Source organism: Parasteatoda tepidariorum, chromosome 3, assembly GCF_982258835.1.
Source record: "Parasteatoda tepidariorum strain Cologne lab strain chromosome 3, Ptep-v5.0, whole genome shotgun sequence".
NCBI classification, from domain to species: Eukaryota; Metazoa; Arthropoda; class Arachnida; order Araneae; family Theridiidae; genus Parasteatoda; species Parasteatoda tepidariorum.
Window position 1 is genome coordinate 3862979 of NC_141757.1, and position 25900 is coordinate 3888878.

Consider the following 25900-nt stretch of genomic DNA (forward strand, 5'->3'; position numbering starts at 1 on the left):
AAAATATGGAATCGGTCTACAATGCCTCACGAGAGATTAAGTAGTTATGCTCAGTGTGCATAAGAAAAGAATCAAAGATAACTCAGAATTAATTGAAAACATGAAAACATTGAAAACATGAAACAGATTTGGACAGCTATCAAGACGATTACAAATCTTGTTTGATTAAACATTTTTTTAATCGTTACGTATCAATAATTACTTAATTATTTGTTTTCCAATAAAAATATTTTTAATAAAAAAACTTTTGTACTTCATGATTGTTTATAAATAAAGTCAGGGGGGTGCAAGTGCACCCCCTTGCACCCCGCTGCCGGCGCCCTTGCTAACTAGCATCATTTATTTTAATTTGAAGCTGATTATTCACTCTAGTAAGTGAAAAAAAAAGTTTTAGACTTTCGTACATAAGCGATGGAAGTGAAATTCTTATTTTGCTAACAAGAGGGGATGATTGCAAAATTTCCGAAAACTCACTTGTATAATATTTGAACGGCATTTAAAAATCAAAATGTAATCAAATGTAAAAGTAATATTGAGCAATAACACTAAAAATAATTACAAATTTATTCAAGATATTTACAAGATTTAATAAAACAATGTATTTCTACCAGAGATGGTTTGCTTAAAACGAATTGTTACAACACATGATCCGAAAAATAACAATTTCTATATCACTCTCAAATGTCCAGATGCAAATCTTAACTATCATCTCGAAAGGCTGTTTAACACAAGTTTGTTACTATTATGAATATTCTTAAAAATTATATTACTTTAATTATTTAAAAAAAAATAATTAAAGTAATAATAAGTTGAGTAATAATGTAAAGTAATAATGTTTAATAATTAAGTAAAGTAATAATGTTTAATAATTAAGTAAAGTAATAATGTTTAATAATTAAGTAAAGTAATAATGTTTAATAATTAAGTAAAGTAATAATGTTTAATAATTAAACTGCTTACACGCTTGTTAAAAAAAACCTTTCTTTTAGGCAGTAGTGTGAAGGTTTTGCATCTGGGCTCTTACAATAGCGAATGAATGCATAGCTTATTTCAAAATTGACAATTCAATAAAATGATACATAAAACTACAGAAACAAAATGTAAGAAAAAATTCAAAATATTAAAGCAATTAAAATAAGTAATAATACATTCAAATCCCCTGACGACATCAGCTTTGGCTGTGATAATTTTTTCAAATTTTTCTTCATTGTCTAATTTCTTTACGGAAGCAAAGGTTTGATTAAATGAACATTACTTAAATTTTCACAACAAATCTATCAACTATACAGCTCGGAAGCAATTTTACGGGTTAGGGAAATTAAATTGTAATTATAAAAAGTTGAAATATTTGATTCTGGACAACTTTATTGCAATAAAGCCTAATTTTTATACCAGTCATTACTGTGTTTTAAAAGTACAATTATGTATGAATAAATTGTTATATACAAAGCATTTAAACGGGCTCAGATTAAATAAAATTTGCCATTTTTTTTGTTAGTAATTTGTTACTTAATTTTATTTTATTTTAAAGTGCTTTATCCTCAAGTTAAATTTTTGAACTAGAAATTCCAAATTAAGAAACGGTTAAGATCTTGTAAATGAATTTAGCGTAAAATCATAGAACTTATGAACTGTTTGTAACAGTATCAATAACACTAAATATGAAAGCAATATTCAAACTGATAATCTGTGTATTGTAACTAATGGTACTGAGATTTACCAGAAGCTTTCTACAGAGGATATACTGCTGCTCTACTACAGAAGAATAAATCGAGAAGCTCCGAAACGACTGAAAGAATGTGAAACAGGAAGCAAAACGGCCGTCTACCACTCCCAATTATTGCCTCACATTCTCCCGGCAATTTTAGCGTATCAACTATCGAATTCCAAACGTAACTTAACACCTTAGAAGATTAATTTAAATTTTTGTTACAATTTTCGAAATGGTCTAGTTTTATCTGAAGAGATTCCGAATTTGTTTTCCATTTACGCATATTAAATCCACCTTCACATAAAATTTCTTTTATTTCCTTATAAATCAAAAGGTATTGGTTTTCGTCATCTAATCCAAAAATAAAATCATCAACATACAATTTAGAATTTAAAATTTTATATGCTACCGGATATTTACGTTCGTACTTTCTTATATGATATTTGAGAGTTGCAGCCAATAAAAATGGACTTGGAGTAGCACCAAATAACACGCACGTCATTCGAAAAATTTTAATTTTTAACTTCTCTTTACTTTCAAAATTGTTCTCGAACCATAAGAATTTAACTGCATTTCTATCTCTTTCATCTAACAATATCTGCAAAAAACTTTGCTCTATATCGGCAGTTAAAGCGAATGATTTGCTTCTGAAATCTAAAAGTAATCTTAAAGAGTCGGGATTCAGATTCGGTACGGAATGTAAACAATCGTTCAATGATAATTTATTTTGCGAGTGTGATGAGGCGTCATAAACTATTCTTAACTTCGTTGTAGTTTTATCATCACGTATGACGGCATGATGAGGCATATAATATTCTCTATCCATATTCGTTTCACCCTTTTCATTTATTTCAACGGGTTCCACTATCCCCTCGCAAATCTGTTTCGATAATACATCCCTATACCGATCGTAAAATTCCTTATCTTTATCAAATCTCTTAACTAAACTTTCTAAGCGGTATTTCGCGATTTTATAATTATTTTCTAAATTTACAGCATTTTCATTTCACGGTAATTTTACCACGTATCTATTGTTTTGAAATTTTATATTTTTTTCAAAATCCTGTAATATAAATTCCCCATCATTATTAGTCAAATCCCTTTTATTGTTTTCGATACCCAATAAGTCCAATTTCCAAAAATTTTGCAGAATTAAATCTGAATTTTCTTCACGCGAAGAATCTACGACTACTTTCATCATTTTTATTTCGCTTTCACTTTTTGTTTTGTTTTCTAAATAAGATGAACCACTCAAGACCCATCCGAAAAGACTATCCATTGCAACCAGAGACGTTTGTGGAATCCTGAATATATTACCCGAAATAATATTCCAATAATTGTCGGCGCCAATCAGTAGTCTGACACAAGAACTTTCACTTCGTTCCCACGGTGATTCATCTGCGAGTGTTAAATTGTTTACGCAGCATAAATTTCTTACTTCTCTCTCTGGCCGATGAATAACTGCATTGCTAATAGCGTGGGTAGTTAACGCTTCTAATTGTATTTTTTTCGCAGGTTCATGAATATTTCTTAAATTTACTAAAACACGATCTATTGTTTCCTTCTGGGGTTCTATCGAACCAAAAGGATATATTTTTATAGTTTCTTTCCCTATTATTTTAACTGATTTCCAAGATCCGATTCGATAAATGATTTTTGACTACCTAAATCAAATAAGATACGTATTTCAGCTTGTTTGTTTTTATTTACTGCTAATACCGTCGCAGTTTGGAGTAAAATATTACTGCTCGAATTTTTACTTTCTGCTACAGAAGACACAATAGTTTCATTTTGGGGGACTTTGGGTTTTGTTTCTGAAAGTTTATAGTATATGTTTTCATTATGTTTTTTACGACAAATAGTACAAGCAGGTTTCTTAAAATATCGTCTGACAATATGAAATTTTTCTAGACAATTAAAACACCTTCCTTGACGTAATAAACATTGTTTCTTTTCGGCAACGCTTAATTTACATTCATCATTTTTATGATCATTAGAACAGAATACACATTTATTTTCATTACTAATAACATTTAAAGTAGCAGCACTCGCATTCCTATCGTATCTCATTTTAGGGAATTTATTATTTTCAAAACTAGAAAATTCTCTTTCATTTCTAATTTTAGAATAACCCTGAAAAGAATTCGATTCTTTTTTCTGAAATGAAAATGTTCTTTCTCTTATTTCGATTTCGGATTTTAAATACTCTTAACAATTTTGTTACGCTCCATGAATCTGTTTCGTTTTTATATTCACGATAATAATTTAAAATTAAACTATCGGGTATTAGTTTAGTTATAATTGGGAAAAGTAAATTACCGTAACTTTCAAGTTCGATGCCAAGTGATTCTAAATTACGTATTTGAATTTCACACGTATCGTATAATTCGCAGAGCGTTATTAAGTTAGATGTGTTACGAACAGGCGACAAATTTAATAAATTATTAATATACGTTCTAATCAAAATTTCTTTTTTGCCGTATCGCTCTTCAAGAATTTTAATTGCAATATCGTAGTTTTTCTCAGACAATGTCAAACCCTGTATAGCGGTTTGTGCTTTTGATTTCAGTAAACTTTTTAAGTATGTGTGAATGTGTCGATTTTATTCAAATTTTGATTATTATGAATCGCGTTCTCAAACTGAGACCAAAATTCCTGAAAGTTTTCATGATCTGAAAGCGTTACTATACTTTGTTATTAAATTGAGTTGAAAGCAATTAAAAAGGAAGTAATATACAAAATATTCCGATAAGTTTGAATAACCTGTTCACATATTATATACATGCTTCTGATAACATGCTGACTAGTTCTGAAACCAATGACTTGGCAATAGTTTTGAAACCAGGAAGTCTTAATACAAAGATAAAATTACTGGAAAGCACAAATCTGAAGAACATAAACTTTTCTGATTGAAAGGGTGGTGACGTCACAATGGTCTTCTTAGGGGCTTCTGGCAAGAGATTGCTGAACACTTGCTGATACCTGAAATAGAAAAAAAAAATTAACAAATAGTATAGGTTAAATGCAATACATTTTCCCAGTTTATTACATTTAATTAACACACTCATCTTTTTGGAACATTCCCTTTCATGTTAATCTCATTTCGATAATTTCCATGACAATTCGTTTTCATAAGAGACCTGTTAGTTTCTTAATTTTTGGGTGTAGGAACCACATCATATTTTCGAAACAGTTAAGAAACTATAGTAAGCATTGTGCAAATCCTACACACGTCAGAGTAGAACTGTTTCTTCACTTTTACTGTAATGTATTACAGTATTAGGTCACTTTGTTTTAAGGTATCAGAATAATTTTGAAAATTAAAATACGAATATAAAATTTTAACTAGTTATATTGCGTGTAAAAACTTACACAAGTACCAAAAATTTTTAAATTGTCATTTTTAGGTTAAAACGGCTTTCACATATTCGCTAAACACCTAAAAATATATACTTTGAGGATTTTATTTAGCAAGCAAATATGTTGAACTATTATCTAAAAAGTGCCTATACTACTGAGTTAGGGAACAGTGTAGTAAAAATAGCTAATTTTAAAACTTTTCGCCCATGTCTTAGCGATAAAACTTGCATAAGAAATGAAATTTCATTTTTTTCTTGATATTTAGTTCAAAGCATTAAGTATCAAAACCACAGACACTCCTGAAAAAATGTAGACAATTATTTTAAAAATAAGAGATATCATGTTTGAGGTTGTGAAAAATGTGATTGAGATAAACGAAATAAAACTCTTTAAATCATTAGTCTATCCACTGTTATCGCATTGCATAAAAACTGCCATAATTTTGTAAATTGGAGTACTAACGTAAGTTTAGTGTTTAGAAAGCTTTGAGTACAGGGATTCTAACTGTATAATCTCATTTCGATTCGAATGTTTCTCGTAGTAGTCAGACACTAAGACACAACATTGGGAGAACATGATACAATAAAAATACAATAATTCGGTAAATTCAAATATATTGTGCAAAAATATTTTGTAAATTTGTTAAACGCCAAAATTTCTGAAAATTTTGGTGCCCTCAATTTGGGTTGCGATCCACAGTTTAATAAACTGATTTGGAGAAAGGTAATTTCCTGTTAAAAAAAAATCTTGCAGGAATAGGTAGAATGTTTTTAAAGAAGAACGCTAGTAAGAAGGGAGATTGTGAAGTCTTCTCGATACAACTGGTCTAGTTTTAGAAATTTTCAAGTTTGAAAATAATTTTTCCCCTTTTAAAACGAGTGCGTGGACATTAAACGAAGTAAAAGGAATAATTGGTTGGATTGTTGTTAATTTACGTCGCACTAGAGCTGCACAATGGGCTATTGGCGACGGTCTGGGAAACATCCCGGCCGGAGGATTATCCGAAGACATGCCATCACAATTTTGATCCTCTGCGGAGGGGATGGCACCCCCGCTTCGGTAGCCCGACGACCTGCGCGCGAAGTCGAGCACTTTACGGTAGAACAGTTTAACGAGGACCCACACCATCCACCCTCTGTCCCTACGCAAACTGATCCAAGTGGTCACCCACCCGCACACTGACCGCAGTCAGTGATGCTTGACTTCGGTGATCTGCTGGGAACCGTGCCTAAACGATCAGTCCACTGCGGGACGGGAATAATTGGTGGGGTTTTACTCCCATTCAGAGTATTTTCCATAAATATCAGTAGGAATGGTGTGTTTTTTTTTTTTGTCAACAAAAATTAAAATTCAGAACTTCTATTCTGGGGACCGTAAATGTAAGGAGAAAAATGGACAGTTCAAAAAGTTTCGTTTCTGTGTTTTACAAATAATACATATTCACTTTTTCTAACACTTAGCATAATCCCTTACCGGGTAAAATTTCGGGGTGGCTAGGTGTCTTCCTGATGTAATTTTTCAGCTGATATTTTATGCCTTAAAATTCCGAAGATGAGCTTTAAAACTGAAATTCCTACAACGTAAATTTATAACTACTATTATAAATCCTCTTAAAAACAATTGTTTACTTTCAATCTTAAAAAAAAAAAGGCCCACTTTAAAAACGACGATTTCATCATAGATGCATCATTTGGATCTATTAGTTTATAAAAAAACAATTTTCATAAGTGAAGTTTGAAAAACTAAATTAACTATTTCACTCTGGAAGAAAATTTTAGATCAAACTTGAATATCACGAGTCCGGCTCTTTGTTTAATTTCATGAATCACGTGAATAACGCGAGCCCTGCTCGGGTTAAACAAGAATGACTGAATCTTATGGGTTCGTATCTTATTGTTTATTTATATTCTTTTATATTTTAGAAAGCCGGCCAGGTGGCCGAGTGGTTAACGTGTCTGACTGCGAAGCCAATGGCTGCGGGTTCGAATCCCGCTCTGGGCATGGTTGTTTCTCTCTCTCTCTCTCTGTTGTCTTCTGATGTGTGAATGTGGCCCACCCTATGAACGGGTATTTGTGGCAGTGTGGCGTGGGTAATGTTGCTCGCCTCCGTGACTTTGGTTCACAGGTGCCCGCTGGGTAACGATAAATGAGCAACGCTTCCGGCATCTTCTAAGGCGAAGAACGAAAGCTCAGTGCCTGCCGTTATTAAAAAAAATATATATATATTTTGGACCTGTTGATTATGACAAAATTCTGAAAATATATTTAATCTCATATTATTGCCATAGATTCCCTTCAAATTATTTGTATTTTGCTATTAATAACACAGAATTTGTCGTATCGTAATAATTAAAATTTTTTAAAATGTTTTTTTTATATTCAAATTCACTTGAAATTCACAAGCGCACCATAGCTTGAAGTAAAGACCAGTGAGGCTATCTTGCATTTTAGTCGTAAGATATCGTATTTAAAGTTACGACACTCCGCTGTTTAAGCTCTTTTCGCGAACATTCTGGTGCCTAAATTAATCACGGATTGTTTCGAATTCCAGCGTGGTGCAAGGGGTCAAATACTAAGTTCCTTTCTTAGATAGCTATGTAGCGTTTCCACCACTACAAAAAACATAATTCCTATTCACAAGTATATAAGACATGTTAACTCGATTCTATGGTGGGGTACCTCTTCATACATGAAGGCTAACATTGTCGATAACTACTTACTCCCCACATTGGTGACCCGGACGTGATTTGAACACGCCTACTTTAACAGTAACTCCCACTTCAATTTGAACACCCCTACTTCGATGGATGGTCCACATTGAACAGTTGACTTACTACTTGTGACTGCGACATTATCCACCTCCTCGCACTGTTGCTTCTCAGTCTCGATCACACACAACGTACAACGCATACACTCTACTGCTAAAGGTAACACAGGAGTGACCACGACCGTTAACTTAATACAGCTTTCACGATCAGCAGAAAGTACGGTGATCTTAATACAGCCCTCCCGGCCTCTCACAAAACAGCAATGAATCAACTAGTGATATCCATTCATCGAATTCTATCACAGATATAATTCTGGTAGGGGAGTACTGTAGCGTTTCTACCACTACAAAAATATAATTTCAATTTACTAGCATATAAGACATGTTAACTCGATTGTATGGTGGGGTAGCTTTTCATAGATGAAGGTTGATATTGTCGATAACAACTCACTCCCCACAGCTATTACCCGTTTTCTTAATTACACATTTCGATCGTTGTCCTGAATTTGAACTACGTTTTTCATTGTAGAATATTTTCAAAGAAACATTTTAGTAAACCCCATAAGCATTTACTAAATATTGAAGAAACGTTTAAGAAACGTTCTAAAGTAAAATTACACTTTAGGAATAGAAATCTGTATGTAGAATTCTTACCAATTGAATATTTAATTTCTTAGCTTGAAAGATATTGGAACCGGGATTCTTACGTATCAAATTTTAACTCTTATGGTTTGAGTGAAAAGCTGCTGCTATCTGGCAGACATAGTGTTATTCAAATGTTAGACAGAAGAGTTATCAAAAGTTTGAAACCCTTAACGTTAATTGAATTTTTTTTAATATGCTAGACAATATCAAGGGAATGAATTCTCAAAATGATTCCACTAAAGCTTTGGTTTTGTCAAATACAATTAAAATGTCAAAATATACATACCTTAATTCAGAATTAAAATATCAGTATTGATTGACTAGTATTAAATTTTAGTAGTTAGTAGAATTTACTGCGGCTGCATGATCAAGTATCCAAACACAAGTGTAAAGAAAGTGTCAGATTTGAAAACTGAAAATAGCCTTATTTGGTTTCAGGCTCCTCCAACTACTAAAAAAGTATTTAAATTCGTGATTCAATAGATTCTTAAGTTCGGGTTTTTATTTTGCGCAATGTATTAAATAAGTTTCTAAACCCCCAAAATTTGATACCTATGTGACTGAATTTAAGAAAAATAACGAAATTCCCATCACTATACTTAAATTATAAAATTATGTAACTCATCCAGAGCCTGACAAAGGCAGGGGCATACGGGGCAGTTGCCCCGGCTCCCACATTAGAGGGGGCCCCAAAATCGAATTGAAAGTTTATTTTAGGTTTCTTTCATTTAAGAACTTTTTTTAGACAAAATATCAGTTCAGTGTAAAATCCGTCAGTTTTATTTTAGCCTCTTCATTAATCTATCGTACGAACACAAAAAATCTATATTTCGAAAATCCATGTCTTTCTAGTGCTGAATTCAACTAAATTTTTGCAATTACGATGGACTAATTTGGCCAATCAAAAGCCTGTATTTTTACATATAGCAATATACGATATGTTTACAAGAATACAGGCTTCTGATTGGCTTGATTGAGCCTTCGTATTTGCGAACATTTGGCATGATGGACATATAATTGTCAGAAAAACAATAAAATGGACAGATCGATATTTCGTTCGATCATTGGAGGATAGGGGGGGACTTTATAGCTATTTTAGGTTCTAGTACATTTTCTAGTTAGCTATGTATAATGAGGTGAAAAATTTAAATACCTACATAAAATTCAAATCTTTACTACTGTGAGTAGTGAAGCAGAGGGGGCCCCCAAAGAATTTTTTTGCCCTGGGCCCCAATTAGGCTAAGTCGGGCCCTGAACTCATCACTAATTTCAAAATGTTTCTTGATCTATGAAATTTGATTTTAGTGTATATAAACGGTAGTAAAGCTAAAATACTGGAAATCACAATTTTCTGATAAACCTTCCTTCTCGCTACAGCTCACCATCCCAGATGCTTCTTAATTGTTCCTAGTCTTTAATTCAGGTAATTAATTTCATAAATTTAATTTTGTTTGCGATTCAAGCCCAAAGATTTCTTCTAGGATTGGTTGGAATGTTTTATTTCCTTAATCTAGAGGAGAATGAGATTCCATAAATGAACAGCATTCTATAGAATTTGTGTATGTACCAAATTGTGCATAACTCTAAATGAACACTATAAGCATACCATAATCCGTCAAATGACCGTTTAAGAACTTTTGCATCGATAATGAGCTTATCGTTTTTGCACTTCATGACTTTTTCTAACAATTGTATACAGATAATATTCTATTTTTTGTTTCAAATAATACTTGTCCAAATTCTACGACAAGCGGCCATTTGACCAGGAGAACAATTTATTGCATTATAAGGTTATCGGATCAGAAATGCTTGTTCAACGTATAGCATTCGATGATCTCTGCAAACACTGTTGCGAAGTTGGTTCAATTAGAATAACTGAACTCAAATTTTCAAAAAGTGCCTAAAATTTTAGATTGGTATTTTTGTGTCGGAAAAAGTGACAAAAACGAAATGTTTTGGTAAGTATTTCATTTTGATGGCTTTACTTCATTTCTAACTGTTAGTTTTTACCCAGAGAAATGCCGAAACAAGACTGCACAAGTTCTTAGAAGAAATAATATTAATTATAAGAATAATAAGAATTATAGGAATAATAATTCGCAGAAATATGTTTGTGGAAAATGTACAAATGAAAATGTATATGTAAAATATGCTTTGAGCAATGAATTAAAAATTTTTATTCTTTGTGTTTGTAATACATAAAAATGAGAAATATACAATTTTGCTTAATTATAATAAAGTTTTTTAAGTTTATTTCCTTCCTTACATCCATATTTCATACATTCAATCAAGAAACATAAAGTTCGATCATTTGATCGGCTATGGTAGTATATTAAGTGCAGATATGTTTAGCGCTAAGTACATAACCATTTAACAAATCATTTACCTGATTGCTAGTACTACAGTAATTTGAAGAATGTTTTAAAAAGAATGTTTTATTTCCTTAATCTAGAGGAGAATGAGATTCCTTTAAATATGGGATGCAAAATATTAGACAATACCTAAATTTATGATGGCGAGAACCAAAAATGATCTACGAGAAAAAATTGGATCCAACAAATTTAATTTCCAGTCGCTAAAAATACAACGACGACAATGGGCACTTTTCTCTTTGACAGTCTACCGAATTCAGAGTTTTACGACTATCGATGTTAAATTCCGTAGCCTTGTAATTGTGAACCAAATTCAGAAGAAAACCCTGGATTGGGAAAAACTAGCTAGCGCTTGTGTTACATGTTGATGTAGTTTATTTACGTCGCACTAGAGCTGCACAATGGGCTATTGGCGACGGTCTGGGAAACATCCTTGAGGATGATCCGATGACATGCCATCACAATTTTGAAACTCTGTGGATGGAATGTCACTCCAGATTCGGTAGCCCGACGAACCTGCACGCGAAGTCGAGCACTTTACGCTAGAGCAGTTTAACGAGGACTCATACCGCACACCTTCGGTCCCTAAGCAGTACTTTTGTTGCATGGAGAAATATACCAGGAAACCCCGCCACAGTAATTCAGACAGCAAGAGGAATCTAACACCTTTGAGAATATTTTACTTCAGCACTGGTAAGTGAGAGCTGAGAACAGAATTCGAACATCCAGCCACCGCTGGAGTTCGAGTCATATCATTCGGAGGAGAATGCTTTATCCTCTGAGCCACCACGACTCAAACTACTTAAAGTATTGATCACGTGATAAAATGGTCCGACTTATACAAAACTATTTTCAATATATGGAAAGAAACAATTGTCTTTGAAAGAAACAACTTTCAGTAAATATCTTCAGATTAATAGTTTAGATGATTAATAAAGAGTTGCATTTAGTACTTACAGACTGTAAAAGATTAGAAACTTTCACTCATCAGTTCTTCATAGAATCTTCTCTTCATCTACAGTTCTTTAATCAAACTCCGGGATATACGTGTGGAGAATCTGCATCATTTTTCTTGAAATTGACTGCAGATAACTGAAAGTATTAAATTCCACCTGAGAGTATTATTTATCGAAGTAACGAAACAATTCATGGCTTAAAAAATAAAGTATTAAATTAAGCAACTATTTAGGGTTAGTTTTAGGGACAACACGACTGATTCTTCAGAGTAGTCAAGAACATAGAACATAGTATGTATTGTTACCGTGAATGATCACGATATTGTGTTTGATTGGTGTACTATCTGAAGCCTGTGACCTGCGCACACCATAAACAGGCGTTTTTACATGTTGACCATCAACTTCACGGTATCTAAGTACCATATTTTGAATTGATGTATACAAGTGATGAGAATTTTTGTAATTCGATTGACAGGCGAGACAAGGGATTGAACTTTGTATTAATTGGATATGGAATTTTGCAATTATCAAATACCATTTTCCCCATGTCTAATAAAGCAAGGCATTTCTTTCCCACCCTTATATATATATATAGAGGTTAACGAGTGTGCTGAACAAATCCAATATCCACGATGGTGGGAAAAGGAGGTCTCATAGGATACTGTAGTGTGTCTACCACTACAAAAATAAAATTCCAATTCACTAGTATGCAAGACGTGTTATTCCATGTTGGGGTTCCTCTTCATAGATTAAGGTTGACATTGTCAATAACAACTACACGCACATTGGTGACTCGGACGTGATGTAAGCATGCGTACCTTGACAGAAACTTCCACTTCGGTTGGAACACGCCTACTTCGATGAATGATCCCCATTGAACAGTTGACTTGCTACTTGTGACTGAGTCATTATCTACCTCCTAGCGCCGTTGCTGCTCAGACTCCATCACACACAACGAATAACGTATACACTCGACTGTAAAACACAGGAGCGACCACGACCGTGAACTTAACACAGCGCTAACGACCAGCACTCAAAAGTACGGGGATCTTAATACAGCTCTCCCGGCTTCTCACAAAACAGAAGTGAATCAACTAGTAGTATCCGGTCATCAAATTCTATCACAGATATAATTCTGATGGGGGAGTGCTATAGCGTGTGTCAACCCAGGGTTAAAGAGAATAGAAGGGCTGGTTCACTCCCTTGAAGAAACTCTCGCCGCGCCAATAACCCGATTTTCTCTAGTGACGTCACTTTGGCGCAAAGCTCGCACTTTTACTTCAAGAACGGAGCGTTCGGCCTTACTAGCTCTAACTAATATTAGAGCATTTCTTTTTGCGAGATATTCTAAGACATTAGTTATTTTCTATAATGACTTTCCTCTGATTTTGCAGTGAATTTACAAGAATTTAAAACTATTATCGAAATGCCAGCTTGCCCGATTGCAACTTGAAAAAATTCTGATAGAAAAACAAAAGGAAAAAATATAATTTCCCGCGTGTTCCCTAAAGTAACTGAACAACTATGTAAAGAATGGATTCCGAAATGACACAGTTAATATAAAACAGCAATACGTTTATTCTGTCGTTAAGAACTTTTATAAAAATTCATTATCTAAATAGAAATCGCCTCGTTACTTCAAAAAGAAAGGCAGGTGAAAAAAATGGATAAAGTCAAAGAAAATTAAAATGTAAATAAAAAGTATAAATAAAATATATGGTTGGAATTCTCCTAATTTCATAACATATTTTTTAATGTAGTAATTCTAAATATTTATGTTTTTTTTAAAAAAAATTATATTCTCTTAAATTTAAATATCTATAAATTATTTCATCGTAAATTTAAATATCTATAAGCAATTGTAAAATTTCTAATGTCATTATGAACCTAAATTATTATTTTGTTTCAGTAATTAGCGTTTAAGGTTGATGTTTCCTAATGATTAAGTATGAACAAATTGCTATTAACGGCATATTTTAAAATCAGGGATTCTAAATTTAACTCAACTTATTGTTATAAAAGAATATGTAGATAAAAAAAGTTTCTATATATGCTTTCATTTTTCTTAATAATTAAAGTTAAAATTGAATTTTTTAAAATAATAAAGTATTTATAGCGTCATTTTCGCCAACTAGTAAAACTTTTTTATAAGTTTAAAATTGTATTTTTTTTTAATACAAGGGGACTTAAACCCATGATCAATCTACCACTGAGGATATTTCACGTCATTACTGTAGTCGGTACAAGCTGGTAGCAGAATTCGTATCGACCAGTCGTCTTTGGGATTCGAACCTGGGTTCACCTCACTGGAAGACGAACGCTCTATCCCCTGAGCCATCGCGGCTCAAAATAATAATATTTGATTAATGTATAATTATATATTGTAATAGTATCTTACAACGAAAAAAATATGCATTTTGGGTTTTTTTTATGAAAACTCTTTTTACTCCATCTACTGAATGGAATTAACAATTAATATTCCAAAATATTGAGTTAAAGGTTGATTTCGTTAGGTTGAGTTCGAAAGGTTGAGTTAAACTGATTTCGTTAACTTAATAGTTAACACTAATTAATTAGCATATTTAAGTTTACTCCTTTAAGTTCGGTTTTTAATACGCGAAAATTCTATCATGAGAACAAAACTTATTCAGAATGATTCTTCTTTGTTGCTGAACTTTATCATAGATGTAGATAGATAAATGCTTTTGTTACGTTTAATTTTGACTAAGAATTAATACTTAAGAGTATGTATAAATCAATCATTAAGTTATAATTTAAGAAGTAAAAATTTCAACAGCGTGTGAATATTGTTTGTAAAGAGATGGCCCCAGAAAAGTAATAATCCATTGCTCTCAAAAGTGTATCACCTTATTTATCAGATAATCATTAAAAATAAAAAATTTCAAAGAACGTTTATTTCTTTTTAGATAACTTCGTGAAATCAGCATTTTCCAAGTATTCATTCTAAATTCGAATTTTTGATAATTCGAAGATTTTGTACCTTCCCTTCTGATTTCGAAGCTCTAAGAGTGTATGTTGTGTAATTTTTAAATAAGTGTAATTATATTTTAATTCTTTGAAAGTGAGGAATATCATTACTATTTGAGTTCTTTTTCATTTACTTTAAATTCTCTTTTTAAGCAAGCACTTTAAAAAAACTGTGATTTAAATATAATTATTTTTAAATGTAATGCTTAAGAAAAGTATGTGTTCTTTAGAGTTATCAAATCGTTTAAAAACTGTTTCATAGAAAGAAAAAATCAAAAGAAAAATTTTGTCCGAGAATGTAAACGATTTTTTTAGCATCTTTTTATAGACTCCTGACTACAGCAGTAAAATTTGATAAGTAAAACATCTGCTAACAAAAAAGGCATTGTTGTATTTACCCTTTTATAAAGAAATGCAGACCCCGTTTTGAAATGGAGCAAAAATTGATGCAAAATGGAATTAAAAATAGTCGCCAAGGGAAAGAAAAGGGAGAAAGAAAACTGATTAGCAAATTATTTTTTTTTTGTTTGTCAAGATAAGATTTTTTTTTCCAACCCCTTTTGAAACATCTGCATTAAAATTTAATGAGTAAAAACATCTGCCTGCAAAAGAGGCATATCGTATTACCCTTTTATAAAGAAATGAAGACCCCGTTTTGAAATGGAACAAAGCTTGATGCTTAAATAAAAATAGTCGCCAAGAGTGTGAAAGTGGTTTCTGAAAGAAAGAAAGGAAACTAAATTAGCAAATAATATTTTTTTCTTTCTCAAAATATTATCTTACTCACGGAATTTCTGAAGTAAAACTTCTTAAAATGTGTTACGGTTGTGTCACAAATAATGCTCTGAATTAGATTTAAAATAATTTTGGCCGCCATGATGTATGAATTCTTTTTTGCCATAAGCTTCTATCACCTCAAGCAATTCATCGTCGTTTTTCTTTTATTTTATAAAATGTGATAAACTTAACGTTTTTTTATTTAAAGTGTTATAAAAATTTAAAACTTTCACCTTTTTAGTCTACCTAAACAAAGTAGTTTTAAAAAACATTTATTTTATTATTATTTGTTAACATGAACTGATTTACAGGAGGGTATTCGTTCCCAGAACCCCAACTCGAGCTTGTAAGGGCTTCTAAATTTTTCTTTATAACTAGTGGGCTGCGCCCCCTGCTCGCTAACGCTCGCCAACCCCCGAAAATTGCTACGCAATCTTATATGGTTTGCTTCGCTCGCTCCTAACTTAGGTATATTGCAAATGCACAAAATTCTGAGAGTTCAAAACAATCAGTCAAATCCATATAACAACTTTTTTTAAAAAAAAAAATTAAATCTTTTTAGTAAATACTAAGTCATTAAAATAAATTTGAATTCAAATAAATGACATGTAATTCGTTAAACCTATTAGAAATGTCTATAGTATAAAATCTTAAGATAAAATTTCTAAAACTAATATCTCTTTAAAAAGGTTAAAAGTTTAGCTATAAATAAACTCAGCGGCGCGACAGCCCATAGAGGGTCGAGGCCTACTGTGTCCATCTCAGTTTTCTTGACCTTGGGCTCTGGGGTGCAGGAGCAGATGCTCCGGTCAGGTGGTCAGCCGAACGCGGAACCCCCAGTGTTTAGTTCCCAAGCATGCTTGGTACTCATTTATCGACCCACTGAAGGGATGAAAGGTTGAGTCAACCTTGCCCGGTCCGAGGATCGAACCAGGGACCTGTGGCACGACAGCGCGAAGCGCTACCGCTCAGCTGGGCGTCTTGGCTATAAATAAGTCTATTAAAAATTAAGATAAATGAATTGCAATGGAAAAACCTGCATAAACAAATAAATTCTAGTAAAACAAATAAATTCGTGATATAAATCAAAAACCGTCAAATAAATTCGTGATATATAAATTCGTGAAAAAAAGCTTTCAGCAAGATACTAAAATAAAGATCTATCGACAAAGAGTACTCACTTCTGCCTAGCTTATGCTCTCTCTGGTCATTTCAGTTTCTGTTTTTAAAAGCGCTATATGTTGAGCCATCTCAGCTAAATTTGGCATGTGACATTTTTAGCGGCAATCATTGGTCGATTTTCTAGCGTTGCCATTCGGTTAGTTGTAATGAGGCTTTTTTTTGTCGCCGTGTAAGAGAAATATATATATAGATAATGGCCAAGAAAGTTTTTTTGAACTATGTTTATGAATGGAAATAATGTGTTAATTACGTAAAGTTTGAAAGCTAATAACCAGAAAAAGTCTCACTTATTTTTACAAAGAGAAAGATGCAAAGTTATCATAATATCTTTGCTTGCGATCTCCGAGATCTGTGGACACAATGACGTCATGAGGAGGGAAATCGTAGCTTCAGCTCTAAGAGCGGAGTGAACTCTTTAGCCCTGGTGTCAACCACCACAAAAATAAAATTCCAATTCACTGGTATGTAAGGCATTTTAATTTGATTCTATTTTGGGGTACCTTTTCTTAGATCAAGGTTGACATTGTCGATAACAACTCTTCACAAAATACCATTATATCGTGTTAGAAGCTTAATGGCAACTGCTGACTCAAAATTTAAAGTTTAGAACAATGCGACCACATCACTAAACCATGGTTTGAAAACAAATTAGAAAAGCAAATTAATAATCGAGGACACTCATATATTTTTAAAAATATTAGATGAAGAAACAAGCTTTGTCATTACTCAGCAGTTTTAATATAAAAAATATTCTTTATTTGCTAAGACTTTAAAAAAGACGTAATGATTACTAGTTTATTCTCCGCTGAAATGGAGTTCCCGTAAATTAATTTTAGCATGTCATTCTTAGTATTCACGGAAAGGCAAAATTATTTTGTTCAGTAAATCACAGGCATTTGATTCTTGATATTTCATAGCATAAAATAAAAACGACGAGATGTTTTCAAACAATTTAAAGACATTAAGATTTGAGGACATTCTGTCTTTAAGGAGTTTTTGAGGACAACTACTCAAATTAGAGACTCAAAAATATAAAGGCACTTGGGTCACCTTAACTTAGAAAAGAAAAAGAGAATCCAGGTAGACCTAGAATAAACCATTAAGTCTCAAATGAGGAAAATATTTTTCAAAAATAAAAATGCAAACATATTATTGCAAGATAACTTCCTGAATTTTAGGTTATCCTGCCTATTACGGAATCTCTAGAAACCCTACCATAATTTAAGTTCATATATTTTTTAATTTTATTTTATAACCGTCGTTGAACAGCCGACCCAATTTTATGGGTTTCAGACCAATAATGTTCAGCTCCGTAACCTTGTCATTTTGAGCCCAATCCAGAAGACAAGGGAACTCCTGGATCGAGTATTGGGAGAAATTTACCTTCGTGGAGGATTTTTCGATGGAGCTAACCCGCATTTGCGTTAAATGGAGTGGAAGACCACGAGAACCTCCCACGGTTAGCCTGATGGCAAGGGGACTAACCCATGATCCGTCTACCACTATTGATATTTCACGTCAGCAGTGTGGTCGGTGCTAGCCGGATGCGGCATCGGCCTGAGCCATCGCGGCTCAAGTTTTCATACATTAAAAAATCCAAAGTTTACCCCAATTTGCATTCTATTTCATAAAACTTTTATATTGCTTACGCAGATGAAGAGATAATCCGTGATATAGCATTCTTTCAAAAGGAAACGTAACGGTCACCGTACCCTTGTAAATTTTTTTTTTTTTTAATAAAAGTATAATCATTCATTTTGTGGATGCTTTACATGCTCATTTAACTTATAATCCATAATTTGCCTTCAAGAAATAGTTAAACTGTTTAATTTTTTAAAATTTAAAAAAAAAAACTTGAAAATTGAAGATTTTTAAATCCTTAAGGCTTTTTATTTAAACATATTTTCAATTTTTTTTCTTAGTGCTTACAATTCTCATCTTGACAATTCTGTGCATTCATTTGCTAATATATCAATTAGAGCATTTTTTATAGATTATTTTGCAAAAGAGGTTAAAATTTCTGTTAGGTATATATAACATGCTGTAAAAATTGTAATACCCCCATAAATTGCTTATTCTATGCACATTTTAAATAAGCGTATTTTACTTAAGATAAAAAAATTTACTTCAAAGCTTTATGTAAACAGAAAAAAATTCTTTAAGGATTTAATTATGATTAATACACAAAATCGTCATCTTTGAGAAAAAGCACTTTAAAGTCTGTCTGCTGATCAAATTTCTATTGAAGGGCAATCTAAAATCATTAATAACATTTTTACAAATGTAGATAAAGGTATGATTTTTTTCAGTGCATTTGAAATAGTTTAAAGTTTTATTATAAGCAATAAAAAAATACCGATATTTTGATCATTTTTTTGGGGTAGTTTCCTTAAATTCATTGAAAATATAGATTACGTATAAAATTTAACATTCGCCATGCTTTGACTACGGCAAGGTAACATTCTGAATACAAAATATAGGAATCTAAATGACTAATGCGAACGAATTTGACTAAGGCTCAGTTATCTGTGGATAAATTTTGATTCATTCATATCTTAAAGTTAGTAAGTTTTAAGAACTGCACATTACTTCTATTACACAAAATGCTATAAACCAAACTTCTTGTTTAAAAAGTCAATAACTTGAGTCCCGAAAATATTTTGTACAATAATGATTCCTTATTTAAGTTTGGAAAAAGTTAATATCGAAATTGGGATTTTCGGAAAATAAAACACTGAAATTTTAATCTTTAATAACGGATAAAATTTAAAACTATGGAGTAATATCAGCTCAAAATTCTCCCATACCGAGAATAATTTTGATGTTCTACAAAGATTTTTAAAATTTGTATGGCAAAAAGTTTTATTTTTACATAAGGGGTTTATTCATCTCTAGTAAAAAACTAGAAAAATCATTTTACCGTAATTTAAGTAACAGTTTAAAACAGTATCGTAAATATAAAGCTTACAGCTTCAGTACTCCAAGTAAGTAATTTTTAGCTATATTTTGTCACAATTTAAAAACTAACTTTTCGGTTATGTTAACAATAAAAAATAAATAATTTCTTAAAGTGACCACGACAGAATTAACATCGTTAGTAACTTTAAAATTTGAATTTAATTATGCAGCTGTCCGTAAACTAGATGGTTTTGCATGAATTAGATTTTCATAAAGATTACCAAAAGCTACAAAGTGAAAAATAATTACTTGCACGATACGAACAGTTTTCGTATCTTAAATTATAAAATCTAAATGATAAGGCACTCAAATATCCAAATACAATGTTCGAAATTAAAAATTTTCAAAGCTTGGGAACTTGAAAAATCTGCTTTTAAAGCTGTAATAGATACATATCTAAAGTAAATTATCTGCATTTAAATCAATAAAATTTTCCATTTTTATCTTCAATACTGTAAAAAAAAAAAGTTTTCATGAAAGCATTTATTCAATAGAAGTTTCAGATTTTAATAAAGTTATATTATCAAAGGATAAAAATAAAATAAAACATATGATGGCACAAGTCATAGTAATCAAACTACGATTGTAACAGTTGGAAGACAAGTACATTTTTCTTTACAAAAGAAAATCATGAAAATGAAATTAATACAGGATAGAATTCTGTGGTAGAGTATTGAACCAAGTAAATAAAATTAAAATTCCCTTCCTTTCAGAGTTTTAAAAAACAATATTTAAATTTTCTTATTAGAAAAAAGACAAAATTTGAAGTCACCTTTCGTCAAAATCGGAAAGAGGAATTAAAATTGAAGCTAACTTCGAATTCAATAATCCACTAGAGTTGAATAAAACGTCAGCTATGTTCGTTGTAGTGGAAGTGGGCGTCTCACGGCCCTTTTCCCATGACTTTCAGAGATGCTACAAAACAGTAGCCCTTATAGGTGGACCAATACAAACTCGTTATCCACTAACTAACTATTCAAGTATTTTCGGTCCCGCAGTGGACTGATCGTTAAGACACGGTTCCCAGCAGATCACCGATGTCAAGCTTCACTGGCTACGGTCAGTGTGCAGGTGGGTGACCACTTGGATCAGTCTGCGTAGGGACCGAGGGTGTGCGGTATTGGTCCTCTTTAACTGTGCTACCGTAAAGTGCTCGACTTCTTGCGCAGGTCGTCGGGCTACCGAAGCGGGGGTGCCATCCCCTCCGCAGAGGATCAAAATTGTGATGGCATGTCTTCGGATCATCCTCCGGGATGTTTCCCAGACCGTCGCCGATAGCCCATTGTGCAGCTCTAGAGCGACGTAAATTAGCAACAACAAGTATTTTCGGAGTGGCTATCCTAGGCGGATATCTGCTCCTTCACCGAGTTTAGGTAAAAGGAAGGGCGGTGCTTAACATTTGTCAAATCTCTTATAAATACAATTGGGAAATCAAATCTGGGTTAAATATATCGCAAATAGTACATAAGATAATAAAAACAATAAGATATTTACAAAAGAAAAGATATTTACAAATGGGGAGGACTCCCTCGCCTCCCCCCGGTAGCCGGGCTTCATTGGTGCAGAGCTTGTCCAGAAAGATTAACTGAAATGCCAAAAGATAGAACGCTCAGGAAAAAAAAACGGACTGAAGTTTCGATAAAATCAATATCTAATAGTTTGTTAAAATCGCACGTAGAGCAATTTTTTGCACCTTTAAAAAAGGTAGCGTTGAGTTTGTATAGGTATTCATCGATTTTATCTATATTAAGATCGTTGTAAAGTGTGTTATTTCGAACAAACCAGGGAGCCCCTGTAACTCTATTCATAACTTCAAATCGGGCGTTTGAGAGAGTCCCCCAGGTCGGGGATGCATAGCAGAATATCGGTCTGATACACATCAGATATACGATATGCCTTTTGGTGTGTAAAGCCAATTTGCTATCTTTGTTTAGGATTGGTTTAAGGGCTTGATAAGCTGCTTCTGCTTTTCTCAGGATGCTTGATACATGTAATTTTCCAGTTTGGTGAGCAATGTTATAATGATGCCTAGATAGTTAGCCTTGTCGACTTTGGGTACTTCCTCATTAAATAAAATGATTTTTTCACAATTGATTATTTTCGTTTTGTAGGTCTTGCGAATAATAATTAGATTCGATTTTATGCTGTTTATCCTGACTTGCTGCACCAGATTTCAAAGTCAGTTATATTAGTTTGAAGTCATTTGATTGCGTTATTAACATTAAGTGACCTGCTGAGGATCGCAGTAAAATGCCGTTTAAAAATTTGGATCTCCCCTTTTTACAGGGAAGTCTGAACAGTAAATAAGGAAAAGTACTGGTCCCAGTATAGATACTTGCGGCTTGAATTTTTCTATTTGTTGAGAAATAGTCATTGATTTTAATTTGAAATGACCTGTATGTTAGGTAATCGTTAATGATGTGGATGAAGTCGCCTGGAATATTTTGCCGAATCATTTTGCAGGTTAGCCCAGTGTGCTATTCTCTGTCGAACGCCTTTGCGACGTCCAACATGAGTAAGGCAGTGGCTTGCTTTTTAAAGAAACCCTCGCTTATAAATTCAATAATTCTGATCAATTGTTTGGTTGTTGAGAGATTTTTCCGAAATCCAAATTGTTCATCTGGGAGGAAACTTAGTCGATTAAGTATAATCCTTTCCATGGATAAAGAGGCTAATTGGCCTGTAGTTTTCTGCATTTAGGTGGTTTTTACCAGGTTTTGGAAATAATATGATTGTGGCATGTTTCCAAATTTTAGAATAAACTCGCTATCCATGTTAACTTCGGTATTATTATACTTTTATAAGAAACCGATAGCGATTAATTTATGGCACACTTCAATATTTTGTGTATAGAAAATTTGGTCCTCAGTGGCCGAAAGGTATTATTATTCAGCTCTGCGCTTAAAAATGAGGAAGCTTAGAGTGGTAGCAGGTTCGAATCTCGGTGCTTGTAACTTTGGGCTTTCCTTCTATAATTGTCCCGCAGTGGACTGATCGTTAAGACACGGTTCCCAGCAGATCACCGAAGTCAAGCTTCACTGGCTACGGTCAGTGTGCAGGTGGGTGACCACTTGGATCAGTCTGCGTAGGGACCGAGGGTGTGCGGTATTGGTCCTCGTTAAACTTCTCTACCGTAAAGTGCTCGACTTCGCGTCGGGCTACCGAAGCGGGGGTGCCATTCCCTCTTCAGAGAATCAAATTGTGATGGCATGCCTTCGGATCATCCTATGGGATGTTTCACGGACTGTCGTCAATAACCCATTGTGCAGATCTAGTGCGATGTAAATTTACTACATCAACAAACATGCGTTACCGTGGGATATTGTTCATCTTCAAAACATTCTAAAGTATGGAGGTCGAGAGTACCCTAAACCATAGATGCGTCATCTTCCCTTCTGTATCTATGGTTCCGCAGTGGATTGATCGAAAAGACCCAGTACAGCACCGAAGTCGGCTGCTGTCAGTGAGAGGGTGGGTGACCACTTGGATCAGCCTGAGTAGGGACTGATGGTGCACGGTATCGGTCCTCGTTAAATTGTTCTACCGTAAAGAGCTTCAATTCGCGAGCAGAACTACCAAAGCAGGGGAGCCATCCCCTCTGCAGAGGATCATCTTCAGGGATGTTACCCAGATCGTTGCCAACAGCTCATTGTGCAGCTCTAATGCGACGTAATAATGCTAAGCAACTAAAAAGTTAGCAAAAAAACGTAAGCACAAAAACGTATACTTCCTCTAAATAAACATAATTTTTTTGTGATAGATTTGGAATCCTAATCCTTAAATTATAGTGATAGCCGCGCCATCTTAAAAATACGGTCTCACTAGTTAAATCAGAAAAGTGACCAAAATTGTCTACACTTTAATGTTAATTTCCAATTTTTGCTGCTTCAGTTTATCTCTGCAAATAGTTAAGCAAATCAAACGATTTTTGCTCCTTATTATGAAACACACTTAGTCAAAAATAATTCAATGCAAAAATTACATTTTCAGTACTATTTAATTTAATGATAGTCTAAAAATTTTAAATGTCACCTAGAATAAAAGCGCGATTAGAAAGTAAGAATGAAAATGCAGTTCTTGGGTTAAAAAGTTTTTTTAAAAAAATTCTAATTTTTAAGTTTTAATCTAAGTCTTAAGAACTCATAAGTTTTAATCTCATTTCTTTATCATTTATAAAATTTAAATCTGTTATTTAAAGTTGTATTTATATAAATGACAAAAAAAAATAACATTGACTGAACATTTTAAATTTTGTTAAAATTCTTAAATTTATAATTTGAAAATATTAAATATAAGAACTTTTTTCAGCTTCAAATTATAATTCGAAAGACAGTTTTCATAATTGTGCGGAAAAAATATTCCCCTTAAATTGCAAATATACAAAAAGGGAAATTAATATTAAGGGCCCTTATGGTTCAACCACGCACCAGATTGAACAAGTGGGATTCTATTTTCCAATTTGCGGTTAAACCCATATTTTCAAGAAAAGCAAATCGTTCGAAAAAGGCTTAATAATAGGAAATTCGTTTTTGGTCTCGAGTTCGTAACTTAAAAATATTTTCCGTACTTATTAGTTTTATTTTATATCCATCATTGAACACAGCCGACCCGATTTTGAGTTTACGACTATCAATGTTCAACTCTGTAGCCTAAAAATGTTTGACCCAATCCAGAAGACTGCATGATCAAGTATCAGGAGAAATTTAACCCTTGTGGAAGACTTTTTTCGATGAAACTAACTCGCATTTGCGTTACATGGAGAGAAAAACCACGAAAATTTTCCCTGGTTAGTGTGACGGGACTCTAATTAATGATCTGAACATCCACATCCTATCGACCAGCCATCTCTGAGAGTCTTTGGGAGAGTCTATTCCGTGAGACACGGCCACCACTTATTTGCTAAGATTGAGTACCTTGCTCCTCTTTTTATTTCGAGCTCTCTAAAAAATGAAATAAAACATTTTCTATGGATCGCAAACTAATGTTTAAGTGAAGAAGTTAGGAAAATTTTTCAAGCCATAATCGAAGACAATAAATGTAAAATCAAAACCGCAGGTGGCAGGAAAATTGTGTATAACCGAAGGCTATACAGAATTTTTTGAACCGGGTTCGAATCTCGGCGATGGCTGGTCAATATCAATTCCGCATCCGGCTTGCACCGACCACAGTTCTGGCGTGAAATATCCTCAGTGGTAGACGGGTTTGAGTCCCCTTGCTGTCAGGCTAACCGTGGGAGATTCTTGTGGTCTTCCATGTAACACAAATGCAAGTTAGTTCCATTGAAAAGTCGTCCACGAAGGCAAATTTCGCCCAATATTTGATCCAGGAGTTCCCCTGTCTTCTGGATTGGGTTCAAAATGACAAGGCTGCGGAGTTGAACATTTGTAGTCGTAAACCCAAAAAATTAGGTCTGCTGTTAAATGACGGACATAAAGTAAAATAAAATTTGTAATCGGATATAAAAACACAAATTCATCAGATTCAAAAATAGTTCTAAGAATTAAAGTTTTGATGAGTGTCTTATTCATCAGACTGGATGAATTGTGAAAACGTTGAATAGAACAATGTGAAAAGCACGCTTTTGCATAATACGTGACGAGAATTGACATGAATCTCATTTTCGAAAAGGGCAAAATGAAGCACTTTTTAAATACACCCAATGGAAAAAAAGCCCCCTTTGGAACTTTTTTTATTAAATTATACTTTTCTTTTTATGATAGGCCATGAAAAGACTGCAAACATTTTTGTAATGTCTGCTTTAAAATCATCGAACTGAACTTTCCAGTATTAACTTTTTAAAAAAAATGATAAACTTAATAAATTTTATTTTTTAGCATCTATTTCTTTGTCGCGAGAGATGCAGGCGTGCCTCGTGTTTTACTGTTTTAATAATCACATTACATTAAGGCATTAAGGACAGCTGAAACTGTTGTTTAATTTCGCGGATCATTTTACGTTTTGATTGGTAATGCAAAAATAAAGAAGTAATTGCAATTTTTGTCGCCAAAGAGTCGCCAATATTATTTCGATCTGTTTTCACCAATTCATAAATCAGTTGGATTGTTAGATAATTTTATCGTTGTATCCAAGCTAATATTTTTGCGATTTTCCACTTCTCAATTTTGACTTACTAAAGTTTATTTTGATTAAGTTCTGAAAGAAATTTTCTTCATTTAGGTATGTA

General features: G+C 33.1%; 1 long non-coding RNA gene across 2 annotated transcripts; it reads right to left on the minus strand.

Moving 5' to 3' along the window:
- Window positions 1–328: 328 nt before the first annotated feature.
- On the minus strand, window positions 329–20666 carry LOC107451168 (uncharacterized). 2 transcript variants are annotated; one of them, XR_011637978.2, is made up of 4 exons: window positions 20489–20666; window positions 15427–15516; window positions 11813–11947; window positions 329–4693 (listed from the first exon to the last, which is right to left on the minus strand). It is a non-coding gene; the product is annotated as an uncharacterized LOC107451168 (long non-coding RNA). The 2 variants fall into 2 exon arrangements; XR_015432355.1 differs by lacking the exon at window positions 15427–15516 and having other exon boundaries at window positions 20489–20656.
- Between the last annotated feature and the right edge of the window lie 5234 nt (window positions 20667–25900).